The sequence below is a fragment of the Plecotus auritus genome (genome assembly GCF_963455305.1).
Source record: "Plecotus auritus genome assembly, chromosome: 10".
NCBI lineage: Eukaryota > Metazoa > Chordata > Mammalia > Chiroptera > Vespertilionidae > Plecotus > Plecotus auritus.
Window position 1 is genome coordinate 18429284 of NC_137785.1, and position 17029 is coordinate 18446312.

At 40.8% G+C, this 17029-nt stretch overlaps 1 pseudogene across 1 annotated transcript in view; it reads left to right on the forward strand.

Annotated features, from left to right (window-relative positions):
• The first annotated feature begins 201 nt into the window (after nucleotides 1–201).
• LOC308235392 (folate receptor alpha-like) overlaps nucleotides 202–17029 on the forward strand; it is a 68864-nt pseudogene continuing 52036 nt past the window's right edge. Inside the window, exon 1 of the transcript in view lies at nucleotides 202–873. The product of the transcript in view is annotated as a folate receptor alpha-like (transcript). The remainder of the gene's footprint in view (nucleotides 874–17029) is intronic.

Sequence of the window (17029 nt, forward strand, 5' to 3'; positions counted from 1 at the left end):
ATACATATATTAAAATATAACTATAGCTTCGCCTGATCCCAGGCTCCACTCCTGGGCCACATTCCCACTGCCTAATCAACTGCCCTGTCTCCTAGGCCACTAAACCCCAGCCATTCCTGAAGTAAGGTGAGGGCAAGGAACTGCAAAGCAGAGCAGACGCCTAAGCTGCACCAAGAGCCACCTCCACTCCCAGGGACTGACATGGCTGGAACAATGACAACACAGCTGTGGCTCCTTCTGGTGTGGGGGGGCCAAAGTATGGGCAGCCGGGCCCAGGACTGAGCTTCTCAATGTCTGCATGGATGCCAAGCACCACAAAGAAAAGCCAAGCCCGGAGGACAAGCTGCATGAGCAGTGTAGTCCCTGGAAGAAGAACACCTGCTGCTCTGTCAACACCAGCCAGGAAGCCCTTAAGGATGTCTCCTACCTGTACAGATTCAACTGGGACCACTGCAGCCTGATGAAACCCGCCTGCAAGCGCCACTTCATCCAGGACACCTGCCTGTATGAGTGCTCCCACAACCTGGGGCCCTGGATCCAGGAGGTGAACCAAAGCTGGTGCAAAAGGCAGATCATAAATGTGCCCCCATGCAAAGAAGACTGTGAGAGCTGGTGGGAAGACTGCCACACCTCCTACACCTGCAAGAGTAACTGGCACAAAGGCTGGAACTGGACTTCAGGGTCTAATGAGTGCCCAATGAAGGCTCCTGCCACCGCTTTGATTTCTACTTCCCCACGCCTGCTGCTCTGTGCAATGAAATCTGGAATCACAAAGTCAGCAACTACAACCGAGGCAGTGGCCGTTGCATCCAGATGTGGTTTGACCCGGCACAGGGCAACCCCAATGAGGAGGTGGCCAGGTTCTATGCTGAGGCTCTATTTCCTGGTCTCTCCTGCTTGGCCTGGTCCGAATACTGCTCCTGCTGCTCAGCTGAGCTCCTTTTACATTCTGATACCTGGTCATCCCCACACAGTTCAGCCCCATGGCTCAGCTCCCACAGTTTGAATAAACCAGATACCCTGCCAAATATATATAGTAGGGGCCTGGTGCACAAAATTCGTGCACTGGGGGAGGGGTTCCTCAGCCCAGCCTGCCCCCTCTCACAGACTAGGAGCCCTCAGGAGATGTCCTACTGAGCAGGCCTAAGCCACAGTCTGGCCTCCCTCTGTGGGATGCGATCGAGCTGATCAGGGGAAGGCGCCAGCCCCATCACCCCGCTGCTGCAGCCATTGCCAGCCACCATAGCCACCAAGGTGTTTTCATCAACATGGACTCCAGTCCCTTCACCATGAAAAAAAAAGACAACTTTCTTTAGGCATTTTCAAGATGTGTCTTTCATAGGATACGACATTTCTTTCTTTCTTTCTTTTTTTTTTTATCCTCACCTGAGCATATGTTTCCATTGATTTTAGAGAGTGTGGAAGAGAGAGAGGAAGACAGAGAGAAACATCAATGTGAGAGGGACACTTTGATTGGTTGCCTCCTGCATGAGCCCTGACCTGGGCTCCAGCCAGGGAGGAACCTGCAACCTAGGTACATGCCCTTGATCAGAATCAAACCTGGACCTTGTGGTCGGCAGGCCGAGGCATTATCCACTGAGCCAAACTGGCTAGGGCAGGATATGACATTTCTTAGCCCTCCAGCAGCGGACCTTCGTTTTTTCCTCCAGGAGTGAGGTGGAAAAACCCTAGATCACCTTCTTGGATTCTTATTACCCAAGTTACCAAGAACATTACCAGTGGCGTACAGGGAGCTTAGCCAATGTGTGATCAGAAAAGGTGTTTCCTCCGCAGCTCACACGCAGAGGCAGGACTGCTGGCAAGCTGAGGCTGGCACACCCCCCGTCTCCGGGCCTGCTCAAGCCTCTGCTGTGGCTTGGGCAGGGCCCCCCGTTCTTCTCAAGCCTCCCCTGTAGCTTGAGTAGGGCTACCCCAGCTCTGCTGAAGCCTCTGTTGTGACTTGGGCAGGGCCCCCCAGCTCTGCTGAAGCCTCTGCTTGGGCAGGGCCCCCCGGCTCCGCTCAGGCCCTGCTCAAGCCTCCACCATGGCTTGGGCAGGGCCCCCCAGCTCCGATCAAACCTCTGCTGTGACCGGGCAGGGCCCCCCGGGTCCGCTGAGGCCCTGCTCAAGCCTCCGGTGTGGCTTGGGCAGGGCCCCACAGCTCTGATCAAGCCTGTGTCATGGCTTGGGCAGGCCCCTCCACCCCACCACTCCATTCCAGCCTTGCTCAAACCTCTGCCGCCTCGTCCCCGGCCAATCGGCGCCAAGGCCCGTAGGCCAGGAGTGGCCAACGGCGTTCTGGGACCCCAGCTGCTCAGGGCCTACATGCGAGCCTACAGGCTCTGAGTGGCCTGGGTCCCAAGGATGTTCCCGGGACCCACACCACTGGGCACCTGCGTATACAAATTAACCCGCCATCTTTGTAATGTTAATTTGCATACTCATTCCTTATTGGCTGGTGGGCATGGAGGAGGTATGGTCAATTTGCATCTTTCTCTTTTATGTGTGTGTGTGTATACACAGTATATATACACCGAGTGGCCAGATTATTGTGATCTCTTAATGCATAATAATCTGGCCACTCAGTGTATATCCTATATAATAAAAGGCTAATATGCAAATTTTCCCCTCCACCAGGAGTTCGACCAGCAGGCAGATCGGCCAACAGCCCATGTCCCCTCCCCCTGGCCAGGCTGGCCGGACCCCACCCATGCAAGAATTCATGCACCAGGCCTCTAATATATACATATATATATATATATATATATATATACACACACACACACACACACACACACACACACACATACACACACACACACACACACACACACACATACACTGAGTGGCCAGATTATTATGCGTTCAGAGATCATAATAATCTGGCCACTCAGTATATATACATTGTATATATCCACGGGACAACATTGAAACACTCTTACACATTTAAACTAAAAGTAGATACAAATTTTATAAATATTAAACTAACAAAAACAAGTAAATATTCCTTGAAAATTATATGTTAGAACAACATATATATATATATATTCCAAAATATATTTGACCAGCACAGGTCAAATGAAATAGGTAAAAATAAAATATGCCCAATGAAAGGACAAAATAAAATTTTTATAGTTATTAATAAGACAAATGAAAAGAGAAAGTAAAAGATAAAATATAAAGGGACACAACAAAACTAAACATAAAAATTAAATATGCCCAATTAAAGATACAAAAGAAAGTTTTTGATAAGGATTAATAAAAGAAATGAGAAAAAGAAACAAATAAAATATAAAGAAACATAATTTTAAAAAATTAAAATACAACAAATGAAAATGTGCAATAAAAATTCTTGATGAAGATGGGTCAAACAACAAAGAAAATCATAAGGAGAAATAAAAAGAAAAGTGAGAAATAAATAAATATTAACTACACCAAATGAAAAAAACAAAATGAACATTCTTATAAAGATCAATGGTAAAAAGTTGAAACACCAATTAGAAAGGATATATGCACCCCTATGTTCATAGCAGCACAATTTATAATAGCTAAGATTTGGAAACAGCCTAAGTGCCCATCAGCAGATGAGTGGATTAAAAAACTGTGGTACATCTACACAATGGAATACTATGCTGTGGTAAAAAAAAGAAGGAGTTCTTACATTTGCAACAGCATGGACAGAAATGGAGATCATTATGCTAAGTGAAATAAGCCAGTCAGAGAAAGATAAATATCACATGATCTCACTTATTTATGGAATATAATGAACAACATAAACTGATGAACAAAAACAGATCCAGAGACAGAGAAACATCGATCAGACCATCAAACCTCAGAGGGAAGGTAGGGGAGGGTGGGGGTAAAGGGGAGAGATCAAGCAAAGGACTTGTATGCATGCATATGGGCCTAACCAATGGACACAGACAACAGGGGGGTGAGGGCATGAGTGGGAGGGATGGGGAGGTAATGGGGGAATAAGGACACATATGTAACACCTTAATCAATAAAGAAATTTTAAAAAAGATCAATGGTAAGACAACAAACCAAAAGGAAGCATAAGATAAAACACAAAAGAACATGATAAAACAAAAGACATAAAAAGAACATATGCTCAATGAAAAAACAAAATGAAAATTTTAGGTGAAGATGGATATGACAAATGACAAGGAGAAGGCATAAGGAAATTAAAAAAAAAAAACAGGAACATGCTAAAACATAAGACGTACACATAAAACATGCCAAAAGAAAAGCCCGAAATTAAAGTATTGGTTGAAGACTAGTAACAACAACTAAGGGAGAACGCACCAGGGAAACTATAAAGGAACACGCTGTCTACTTCCTCTTGCACCAACTTTGGTATTTTATATGTTCTGCAGAAACATACCAATTGGGTCCGGGCTGAGCATGTATTTAAGCAGTACAGTCTTCTGTTGTTCTGTTCCCCTGAGTCTAACTGTGTCCCCCTCCTCTTATATGCATTTTGTTGGTCTGCCACTTCTTCCTTTTTTCTTGTACCAGGGTATGGCAATGTTATTGGTCTTTTCATTGAATTGGGTGTTCAATATGTTATTTTTATACCCATGCTTTGTTTCTCAAAACATTTGCATGTTTTGATCTTCTAAATTTTTCTCCTTTAAACTTATCACTAAAGGAGTTGCCACATTTTCTTTTTATCTAGGTTTTTGTTTTCAGTTTCAAATCTGTCTCATTAATAAGGCAGACTCAGTAAAATTATGAAGGCAAAAGGCTGACAAAACTTGCTGCAGAAATATTTTCAATAAGAGATATTTTTATTTTGTGATTATATGTAAATCAATAAATTAGTTTAGTTGTGATTCATCCAGGAAGGCAAGAGGTTGTTCATTCAGTGGTGATAACTGTTTTTCATCATCGTTCATTATTTTCTCTTAAACCACGTGGGTGCAGATTGGTTCACGCAGACTCTTCCTCTCAAAGAAACAAGTGATATTTTTCAGACGTTTAACACACTGGCTTCCAGTAACAGCAGCAATCTTCCTCATTACAAACTTAAGAGTAGTCTCAATTGCCAAGTCAGGTACTTGTTTTAAGACCCCCATTAACATGTTATTTCGATACAATATTCATTTCTCTGGTAAAAATAGCATCGACTTATCCATTATAAGTGAACTAGATATGTCGACCAGATATTTCATGAGTAGGCCTTGACTAAATGACATTATCATGACTTTGGAAAACACGATGACTAGGTACTTCAGTCTCAGCTGTGACTTCAAAGCTGGTGCCACTTGTTCAGTGCCTGGGACTTAAATAATTGAGGTGACTGAAAACAGGTAAGTCGTCCTAACCGGTTTGGCTCAGTGGATAGAGCGTCGGCCTGTGGACTGAAAAGTCCCAGGTTTAATTCCGGTCAAGGGCATGTACCTTGGTTGCAGGCACATCCCCAGTGGAAGGTGTGCAAGAGGCAGATGATCAATGTTTCTCTCTCATCGATGTTTCTAACTCTCTATCCCTCTCCCTTCCTTTCTGTAAAAAAATCAATAAAAAATATTAAAAAAAAAAACAGGGAAGTCAGTGCCATGAATATAAAAGCCAGTGGGTTCTCAGTTCCCCAGAACAGAAGCCCAACTGCTCAGCCAGCTGAAACACAGCAGGACTGCCAAGATTTGTGGAAGTTCGCTCAAACATAAATACAAGGGGCGGGGCTAAGCCTGAGCTGTGACTGTGTCATTTCCAGGAAGGGCTCCAGAAGCAAAGGGTTTAACATAAAATATAAAGAAATACAATTTTTAAAAATAAAAACACAGCACATGAAAATGTGTAATAGAAATTCTAGATGACAATTGTAAAAATGACAAAGAACGCATACGGTAAAATATCAGAAAAAAATGAAAAACACATAAATATCAATTAGATCCAATGAACAACCATGAATAAACATTCTGGTAAAGAACAATTATAAGACAAAAAAACAAAAAAAGTAAAAAAAAAACAACAGAAAACACATATGGATGAAGATGAGTAACAACAACTAAGGGAGAACGCACCAGGGAAACTATAGAAAAACACACTGTTTATTTCTTCTTCACCAACTTTCGTATTTTATACGTTCTACAGAATATATAAACATACCAATTGGGTCCGGGATGAGCATGTATTTAAGCAGTACAGTCTTCTGCTGTCCTGTTAACTTCCCCTCAGTCTAACTGTGTCCTCCTCCTCTTATATGCATTTTCTTTGTCTGCCACTTCTTCCTTTTTTCCTGTACCAGGAGGGTCTGGCAATGTTTTTCATTGAATCAGGTGTTCAATTTGGTGTTTTTATAGCTATGTTTTCTTGCTCTAAGTTGTATGTTTTTCAGCCATATTGTCTCCTTTAACCTTATCGCTAAAGGAGTTGCCACATTTATTTTTATCTAGGTTTTTGTTTTCAGTTTCAAATCTGTCTCCTTAGTCTGGCAATCAGACTCAGTAAAATTATGAAGGCAAAAGGCCGATGAAAGGTGCTGCAGATATATTTTCAATAGGAGGTATTTTTGTTTTGTGATTATATGTAAGTCAATAAATTGAGTAGTGATTCATCGAGGAAGGAAAGATGATGTTCATTCAATAGTGATAATTTTTTTCCATGATCATTTAATGTTTTTTTTAAACCCACGTCGGTGCACATTGCTTCATGAGGATTCTTCTTCTTAAAGAAATAAGAGATGTTTTTCAAAAGTGTAACAGCCTGGCTTCTAGTGACAGCAGCAATCCTGCTCATTACAATCTTGAGAGTAGTCTCAATTGCCAACTTAAGTACTTGTTTTAAGACCTCCATTAACATATTGTTTCGATACTTTATTAATGTCTCTGGTAAAAATAGCATCATCTTATCCATTATAAATGGACTAGATATGTCGACCAGATATTTCATGAGTAGGCCTTGAATAAATGAAATTACCATGCCTTTCTTTGGAAAACATGACTAGGTACTTCAGTCTCAGCAGTGACTTCAAAGCTGGTGCCACTTGTTCCTTGCCTGGGACTTCAATAATCGAGGTGACTGAAAACAGGGAGGCCAATGCCAGGAACATAAAAGCGACTGGGGTCTCAGTTCCCCAGGACAGGAGCAGCTCTGCTCACCCAGCTGAGACACAGCAGGACTGCCAGATTTGGGGAAGGTTGCTGAGAGATAAATGCAAGGCGCGGGGCTAAGCCTGAGCTGTGATTGGGTGATTTCCCAGGAAAGGCTCAGGAAGCAAAAGGTTTTAAATTGAGTACTCTGGCAGACAAATTGGTGGGCTTGGCAGGAAATACCTGCTAGCTGAGGGAGTTAGCTAGGGGGTGGTTGTGCCTCCTTAGCGTTTCTCCTATGAGGCAGGTGGTCAGCATAGCCACTCAGAACCCTCAATAACGTTGAACACGTGATAACATTTGATTTTTCTAATTATAAAATATATACCTGTTCATGTTAGACAGTTGAAACAGTGAAGTATGTTAGAAAGATGTGAGCCGCAAAACCAAGGGGCCCTGGTAGAACCCAGAGGGTACCCAGGAGCCAGACAACAAGGCAAATAGCTTTACTTCTGCAGAAGGTGGGCAGCCAGCACAGGGTGTGGTTGGCACCCACACGGAGTGGGAGGGCTGCTGTGGTTTTATTTCTGATGCATCAGTCTGTCCCTCACTCGGGATTGGTCACAGCATGAGTGCACATACTTGCACGATTGGCTCATTCAAAGGACTGGGAGGGGTTCACATTTGAGGTTTTAAGATGGCGGCACCCCGGGGAGTGCAAGTCATGGAGCCAAAACGGAGGCTGCTTAAAACTCCCTTCATGACAGAAAAGAAGGTTTGAGCAGGGAGAAGGGATGCTCTTTGAGAGGTCAGTCCTTCACTCTCCCAGGCCTGGAACCTGAATGAGCCTCTTTCCTTTTGCACCAGCACCTGTCTCACGAGTTTGGCTTTTGTAGCTGCAGGAACCTGAACCTGTGTTTTGATCACATTAGTCTTGGTTTAGGATGAAGACAATGTAGGAGGACTAGTGAGGGGTCAGGTCGTCAGGCACAGGCTGAGGACTCCAGCCTGCAAAGGGTGGAAAAGAGGGGTGGGCTGGTGTTGGGAGGAACACACAGACCATAGTCCAGGGATCACAGTGTCCAGAGTGAGGGCCAGGGTTGTCAGTGTCCAGCTATGGTCAGGGGAGCAGTGGTACTACACGTTTCCCAAGGTGGGTCTGGGTCCGGCATTTTCAACTTCCCCTCCAAGCACCATAGAAACACAAACTGTCAACTTGCCAGTGCCCCAAGTCCTGTAACACTGAGACTACAATTGGGAAGAAGTGCCCACAAAGGAGGCACCGTGTAGAGGATGGGGAGCAGCCTGGCGGTGGGTTTGGGGGTGCCTGATGGAAGTGAATAGAGAGGCAGGGTGTCTTTGAAGCTTACTGAGTCAAACTGATTGAGGAAAGGGGTGAGTGAGGCTTGGGGACTGAGGACCTTAGATGTCTGTGGTAAACGTGGGGTTAAGGCCTCTCCAGGGATAAGAGGTATCTGCAAGGTTTTCTTTCTTCTTACCTAAAGGATCTCTGCAGTGAAATGTGCCCTTGTCATCTAAGCATGCCCACTGTTGCATTGTTTTCCCAAAAGGCTGGTGGGGTACTACACAAACTGATTCAAAAGCTGTATGTTCAGAGGATCCTGCACAGACCTGTCCAGTTGTCAAGACTTTTCCCCACCAGGAGCATGAAGCTCATGGCTCTTCCAGCCACCCGAGGAGGTGCTGACCATACCTGAGGAAGGGGAGGACCTGGGCCGCTTGGGTCCCAGTGATCAAAACCATGACATCAGGAAGCCTTTGGCAGGTTTCTCTGTGCCCCATTCCTCCTGTCGTTTTAGCCTCTAGACTCTCATTTCTACTTGGGTCCCTTTTCAAGTCCCTGGCTCAGATGGGAGATTGCCCCTCAAAACACCCACAGTGTGGACTCAGCCTCCTTAGAGTTTCTCCTATGAAAAACTCTAAGCAAAGCCACTCAGAACCCTCAGTTCCACAATGTTAGCCTTTGGACTTGCATTTCCCACCGTTCACCCAATGCAGCCTCAAGCCCCTTAGCAGGCAGCCCCCATTACCCATGAAGAACTTCTCTCCCAGGTCTCTCTGCTCTGCCCTGCACGATCCCGTGTGCGTGGGAGACAGACATCGACAAACACACACGCTTTACACTGCATTGAGTTTACAAATATTTTATTTAGTTTCAAAATTATCTCCTTCGGCCAAAACCGGTTTGGCTCAGTGGATAGAGCGTCGGCCTTCGGACTCAAGGGTCCCAGGTTCGATTCCGGTCAAGGGCATGTACCTTGGTTGCAGGCACAACCCCAGTGGGGGGCGTGCAGGAGGCAGCTGATCGATGTTTCTCTCTCATCGATGTTTCTAACTCTCTATCCCTCCTCTCCCTTCCGCTCTGTAAAAAATCAATAAAATATATTTAAAAAAAAAATTATCTCCTTCGTCAGACAATTAGATTCCATAACATTATGAAGGCTAATGGATGATATAAGGCTCCGAAGAAATATTTTCAATCAGAAAAGTCTTCATTTTCTGGTTTTAAATAAATCAGTTAGATTAGTAGTGATACCTCCAGGAAGGAAAGATATCGTTCATTCTGAAGTTATAATCGTTTTCACTATAGCATCATCTTATCCATTATAAATAGACTAGATATGTTGACTAGATATTTCATAGGCATGCCTTGAATAAGTGAAATTATTATACCTTTAGAAAACATGTTGTAGAGGTACTTTATTTTGAGCTCTGCATTTATGGTCTTTTCTTAAGCCACATTTGTAAAGAGTGATTCTCAATAGATCACTTTAGCTGTGATTCATCCAGGAAAGCAAGATATTGTTTACTCAGAAGTGAAGGTTGCCTGTCTGGCATGGCTCAGTGGTTGAGCATCCACATATGAACGAGGCCGTTACGGTACATATGAATGAGGTGCTCATGGTACATATAAACGAGGCAGTCATGTATGTTTGAACAAGGCCGACACGGTATATATGAAGGGGGAAGTCATGGTTTGATTCTTAGTCAGGGAATATGCCCAGTATCAGGTCCATCCGCAATGTGGGGTGTGCAGGAGGCAGCCAATTAATGATTCTCCCTCATCATTGATGTTTCTATGTCTCTCTCCCTCTCCGTTCCTCTATGCGGGTCCTCAAACTACAGCCCGCGGACCAGATGTGGCCCGCCGAGGACATTTATCCGGCCCGCCGGGTGCCGCTGCCTGTCCTGCTTAGCAGCCAACTGGTCCCGGGCCCGCAGTGCGCATAGGAATTTGTTCATAGTTTTTTTATTAAACTATAGTCCGGCCCTCCAATGGTCTGAGGGACAGTGAACTGGCCCCCTGTTTAAAAAGTTTGAGAACCCTATGAAATCAATAAAAACATATATTTCAAAAAAAAGGAGTGGAAAAAATCTAAAAAAAAAATGTATATCTTTTTTCTTAAACCACATGAGTGCAGGGTGGTTTATGAAGATTCTTCTCCTTAAAGAAATCAGTGATATTTTTCATAACGAACTCTGTTTCAGTGACAGCACCAGTCTTCCTCATTACAAACATCCCCTGACACTAACTGTGTCCTCCTCCTCTTATATGCATTTTGTGGTCTGCCACTTCTTCCTTTTTTCATGTGCCATGGTCTGGCAATGTTATTGGTCTTTTCATTGAATCTGGTTTTCAATATGTTATTTTCATACCCATATTTTGTTGCTCTAATTTGTATGTTTTGATCCTCTAAATTTTTCCCCATTAACCTTATCACTAAAGGAGTTGCCACATTTTCGTTTTATCTAGGTTTTTGTTTTCAGTTTCAAATCTGTCTCATTAATCAGGCAATCACACTCAGTAAAATTATGAAGGCAAAAGGCTGACAAAAAAACATGCTGCAGAAATATTTTCAATAAGAGATATTTTTATTTTGTGATTATATGTAAGTCAATAAATTGAGTTGTGATTCATCGAGGAAGGCAGGATGATGTTCATTCAGTAGTGATAATTGTTTTCCATCATCATTTATTGTTCTTTCTTAAGCCACATTGGTGCACATTGGTTCATGAAGATTCTTCTTCTTAAAGAAATAAGTGATATTTTTCATAAGTCTAACAGCCTGGCTTCTAGTGACAGCAGCAATCTTGCTCATTACAAACTTAAGAGTAGTCTCAATTGCCAAGTAAAGTACTTGTTTTAGGACCTCCATTAACATGTTGTTTCGATCCGTTAATTTCTCTGGTAAAAATATCATCGTCTTATCCATTATAAATGAACTAGATATGTCGACCAGATATTTCATGAGTAGGCCTTGAATAAATGACATTATCATGCCTTTGGAAAACATGATGACTAGGTACTTCAGTCTCAGCTGTGACTTCAAAGCTGGTGCACTTGTTCCGTGCTGGGACTTCAATAATCGAGGTGACTGAAAACAGGGAAGTCAATGCCAAGAATGTAAAAGCCAGTGGGTTCTAGGTTCCCCAGGACAGGAGCCCAACTGCTCAGCCAGCTGAAACACAGCAGGACTGCCAAGATTTGGGGAAGGTCGCTCAAAGATAAATACAAGGAGCGGAGCTCAGCCTGAGCTGTGACTCTGTGATTTCCCAGGAAGGCCTCCAGAAGCAAAGGGTTTCACCTAAAATAGAAATAAACACAATTTTTAAAAATTAAAATACAGCACATGAAAATGTGTAATAGAAATTCTTGGTGACGATGGGTCAAATGACTAGGAACGCATGAGGTAAAATATAAGAAAAGAAGAAAAATACATAAATATTAATTACATCCCATGAAAAACCCAAAATAAACATTCTTGCAAAGACTAATGATAAGACAACAAACCAAAAGAAGTATACAGCCCAAAACAACGCGATATAACAAAAGACATAAAAATGAACGTATGCTCAATGAAAAAAAAACAAAATGAAAATTTTGGGTAGGTGAAGATGGATATGACAAATGAGAAGGAGAAAGCATAAGAAAAAAATATATAGGAACATGCTAAATCATAAGACGGAAACATAAAACGTGCCAAATGAAAACTCGCAAATTAAACTGTAGGATAAAGATGAGTAACAACAACTAAGGGAAAACGCACGAGGGAAAATATAAAGGAACACGCTGTCTATTTCTTCTTCACCAACTTTCGTATTTTATATGTTCTACAGAATATATAAACATACCAATTGGGTCCGGGATGAGCATGTATTTAAGCAGTACAGTCTTCTGCAATCCTGTTAACTTCCCCTCAGACTAACTGTGTCCTCCTCCTCTTATATGCATTTTCTTTGTCTGCCACTTCTTCCTTTTTTCCTGTACCAGGAGGGTCTGGCAATGTTTTTCATTGAATCAGGTGTTCAATATGGTGTTTTCATAGCTATGTTTTCTTGCTCTAAGTTGTATGTTTTTCAGCCATATTGTCTCCTTTAACCTTATCGCTAAAGGAGTTGCCACATTTATTTTTATCTAGGTTTTTGTTTTCAGTTTCAAATCTGTCTCCTTAGTCTGGCAATCAGACTCAGTAAAATTATGAAGGCAAAAGGCCGATGAAAGGTGCTGCAGATATATTTTCAATAGGAGGTATTTTTGTTTTGTGATTATATGTAAGTCAATAAATTGAGTAGTGATTCATCGAGGAAGGAAAGATGATGTTCATTCAATAGTGATAATTTTTTTCCATGATCATTTAATGTTTTTTTTAAACCCACGTCGGTGCACATTGCTTCATGAGGATTCTTCTTCTTAAAGAAATAAGAGATGTTTTTCAAAAGTGTAACAGCCTGGCTTCTAGTGACAGCAGCAATCCTGCTCATTACAATCTTGAGAGTAGTCTCAATTGCCAACTTAAGTACTTGTTTTAAGACCTCCATTAACATATTGTTTCGATACTTTATTAATGTCTCTGGTAAAAATAGCATCATCTTATCCATTATAAATGGACTAGATATGTCGACCAGATATTTCATGAGTAGGCCTTGAATAAATGAAATTACCATGCCTTTCTTTGGAAAACATGACTAGGTACTTCAGTCTCAGCAGTGACTTCAAAGCTGGTGCCACTTGTTCCTTGCCTGGGACTTCAATAATCGAGGTGACTGAAAACAGGGAGGCCAATGCCAGGAACATAAAAGCGACTGGGGTCTCAGTTCCCCAGGACAGGAGCAGCTCTGCTCACCCAGCTGAGACACAGCAGGACTGCCAGATTTGGGGAAGGTTGCTGAGAGATAAATGCAAGGCGCGGGGCTAAGCCTGAGCTGTGATTGGGTGATTTCCCAGGAAAGGCTCAGGAAGCAAAAGGTTTTAAATTGAGTACTCTGGCAGACAAATTGGTGGGCTTGGCAGGAAATACCTGCTAGCTGAGGGAGTTAGCTAGGGGGTGGTTGTGCCTCCTTAGCGTTTCTCCTATGAGGCAGGTGGTCAGCATAGCCACTCAGAACCCTCAATAACGTTGAACACGTGATAACATTTGATTTTTCTAATTATAAAATATATACCTGTTCATGTTAGACATAAATAAAAGGGGCAGGGCTAAGCCTGAGCTGTGACTGTGTCATTTCCAGGAAGGGCTCCAGAAGCAAAGGGTTTAACATAAAATATAAAGAAACACAATTTTTAAAAATTAAAACACAGCACATGAAAATGTGTAATAGAAATTCTAGATGACGATGGGTCAATTGACAAAGAACGCATACGGTAAAATATCAGAAAAAAATGAAAATCACATAAATATCAATTACATCCAATGAACAACCACAAATAAACATTCTGGTAAAGATCAATGATAAGACAAAAAACCAAAGGAAGTATAAAAAACAAAACAGAAAACAAGTATTGGATGAAGATGAGTAACAACCGCTAAGGGAGAATGCACCAGGGAAACTATAAAGGAACACACTGTCCATTTCTTTTTCACCAACTTTGGTATTTTATATGTTCTACAGAAACATACCAATTTTGTCCGGGCTGAGCATGTACTTAAGCAGTACAGTCTTCTGTTGTCTTGCTAACTTTCCCTGAGTCTAACTGTGTCCTCCTCCTCTTATATGCATTTCGCTTGTCTGCCACTTCTTCCTTTTTTCTTGTACCACCGTCTGGCAATGTTATTGATCTTTTAAGTGAATCGGGGCTTCAATATGTTACTTTTATACCCATGTTTTGTTGCTCTAATTTGTATGTTTTGATCTTCTAAATTTTTCTTCTTTAGCCTTTTCACTAAAGGAGTTGCCATATTTTCTTTTTATCTAGGTTTTTGTTTTCAGTTTCAAATCTGTCTCCTTAGTCTGACAATCAGACTCAGTAAAATTATGAAGGCAAAAGGCTGACAAAAAAACTTGCTGCAGAAATATTTTCAATAAGAGATATTTTTATTTTGTGATTATATGTAAGTCAATAAATTGAGTAGTGATTCATCCAGGAAAGCAAGATGATGTTCATTCAATAGTGATCATTTTTTTTCATCATCATTTAATGTTTTTTCTTAAACCACGTAGGTGCATATTGGTTCATGAAGATTCTTCTTCTTTAAGAAATAAGTGATGTTTTTCATAAGTGTAAGAGCCTGGCTTCTAATAACAGCAGCCATCTTGCTCATTACAACCTTAAGAGTAGTCTCAATTGCCAACTTAAGTACTTCTTTTAAGACCTCCATTAATAGTTTTTTCGATACGTTATTAATTTCTCTGGTAAAAATAGTATCATCTTATACATTATAAATGGACTAGATATGCCGACCAGATATTTCATGAGTAGGCCTTGAATAAATGTAAATATCATGCCTTTGGAAAACATGAGGACTAGGTACTTCACTGTCAGCTGTGACTTCAAAGCTGGTGTCACTTGTTCCGTGCTGGACTTCAATAATCGAGGTGACTGAAAACAGGGGAGTCAATGCCAGGAATATAAAAGCGACTGTGTTCTAGGTTCCCCAGGACAGGACCTGAACTGCTCACCCAGCTGAAAAACAGCAGGAAGACCAAGATTTTGTCCAGGCTGAGCATGTATTTAAGCATATAGTGGTTTGTTGTTCTATTAACTTCCCCTGAATCTAACTTCCCCTGTTTCCTCCTCTTATATGCATTTTTTTTGCCACTTATTTCTTGTTCCACATTGCTAGAGGACTGGCAATGTTATTGATTTTCTCAGTGAATCAGGTGTTCAATGTGTTATAATAATATGTTTTGATCTTACAGCTATTTCTCCATTAACCTTCTTACTAAAGGATTTGATACATTTCTTTTTTTCTAAGATTTTGATTTGATATCTTTCTAGAGTCCTTGTTTTCTGGTCATTACATTTAGAGTTGTGTATCAAGCTATAAATACTACATCAGAACTGTCTTACAAATACAAGTCTACGCTGTTTTCATTGCCAACTAGATGTATAATTTCCTTTTTTTCAGCTTCTTTAAAAAATGGTTAATTAACAATTTTATGTTATGAAATCATAAAAGGCAATTTCATTTTATTTATTTTTTTAATATACTTTATTGATTTTTTTACAGAGAGGAAGAGAGAGGGATAGAGAGTTAGAAACATCGATGAGAGAGAAACATCGATCAGCTGCCTCCTGCACACCTCCTACTGGGAATGTGCCGGCAACCAAGGTACATGCCCTTGACCGGAATCGAACCTGGGACCTTTCAGTACGCAGGCTGACGCTCTATCCACTGAGCCAAACCAGTTAGGGCAGGCAATTTCATTTTAAAGGCATTCTTTCACAATTAATTTCTAGTTTTGTGTGTGTGGTCAAGGAAAAATATAGGAACATGGTAAAACAAATGACATAAAAATAAGATATGATTTTATTAAAAAAAATATATAGAAACACAATAAAACAAAATACATGAAATTAAAATATGCTAATGATAAACCAAAATTAAAATTTATGATAAAGATATGTAAGAAAAACAAGAAAAAGTATAACATAAAATATAAAGAAGCATGATAAACTAAAAATATAGATAAATAATATGCAAAATTTAAAAATGAAATAAAAACATTTAATATGGAAGATAAATAAGACCACTGACAAAAAGAAAGCATAAGATAAAATATAAAGAAACATGATAAAATAATATGTAAATATAAAATATATAAGTGAACAAACTGAAGTAAAAGTTAATAAAGTTATATATATTATTAACTTTTATATATCCTTATGTGAAGTGTACAGATGTGAAGTGTACAGATGCCTGAGAATTATTTGTGACTGTCAACATTCAATAGACTATATTACCAGAGACAAGTCATTAAAATTTACTATGATAGTAAGTGAATTAGGCACAGGGAGTAATAGCACTCCAATAAAGTACTAACAGGAGTACTTTGTTATTAGAGTGCTAATAAAATTAGTGGTAACAAGAAAAATACTAATAAAAGTGTTTATAACATAACACTACTAAAAGATGGTCTTTTGTCCCCTTTACTGAGACAGTGGGGCAGTTTTCTTTTTTTTTTTTAATAAATCTTTATTGTTCAGATTATTACAGGTGTTCCTCTTTTTTTCCCCCATAGCTCCCCTCCACCTGATTCCCCACCCAACCCCATGCCCTTACCCCCCACCACTGTCTTCTTCCATAGGTGTAAGATTTTTGTCCAATCTCTTCCCGTACCCCTCACACCCCTTTCCCCCGAGAATTGTCAGTCCACTCCCTTTCTATGCCCCTGATTCTATTATATTCATCAGTTTATTCTGTTCATCAGATTTTTTATTCACTTGATTTTTAGATTCACTTGTTGATAGGTATTATTTGTTGTCATTTTGTTGTTCATAATTTTTATCTTTACCTTTGTCTTCTTCTTCCTCTTCTTAAAGAATACCCTTCAGCATTTTATATAATACTGATTTGGTGGTGATGAACTCCTTTAGCTTTTTCTTGTCTGTGAAGCTCTTTATCTGACCTTCAATTCTAAATGATAGCTTTGCTGGGTAGAGTAATCTTGGTTATAGGTTCTTGCTGTTCATTACTTTGAATATTTCTTGCCACTCCCTTCTGGCCTGCATAGTTTCTGTTGCGAAATCAGCT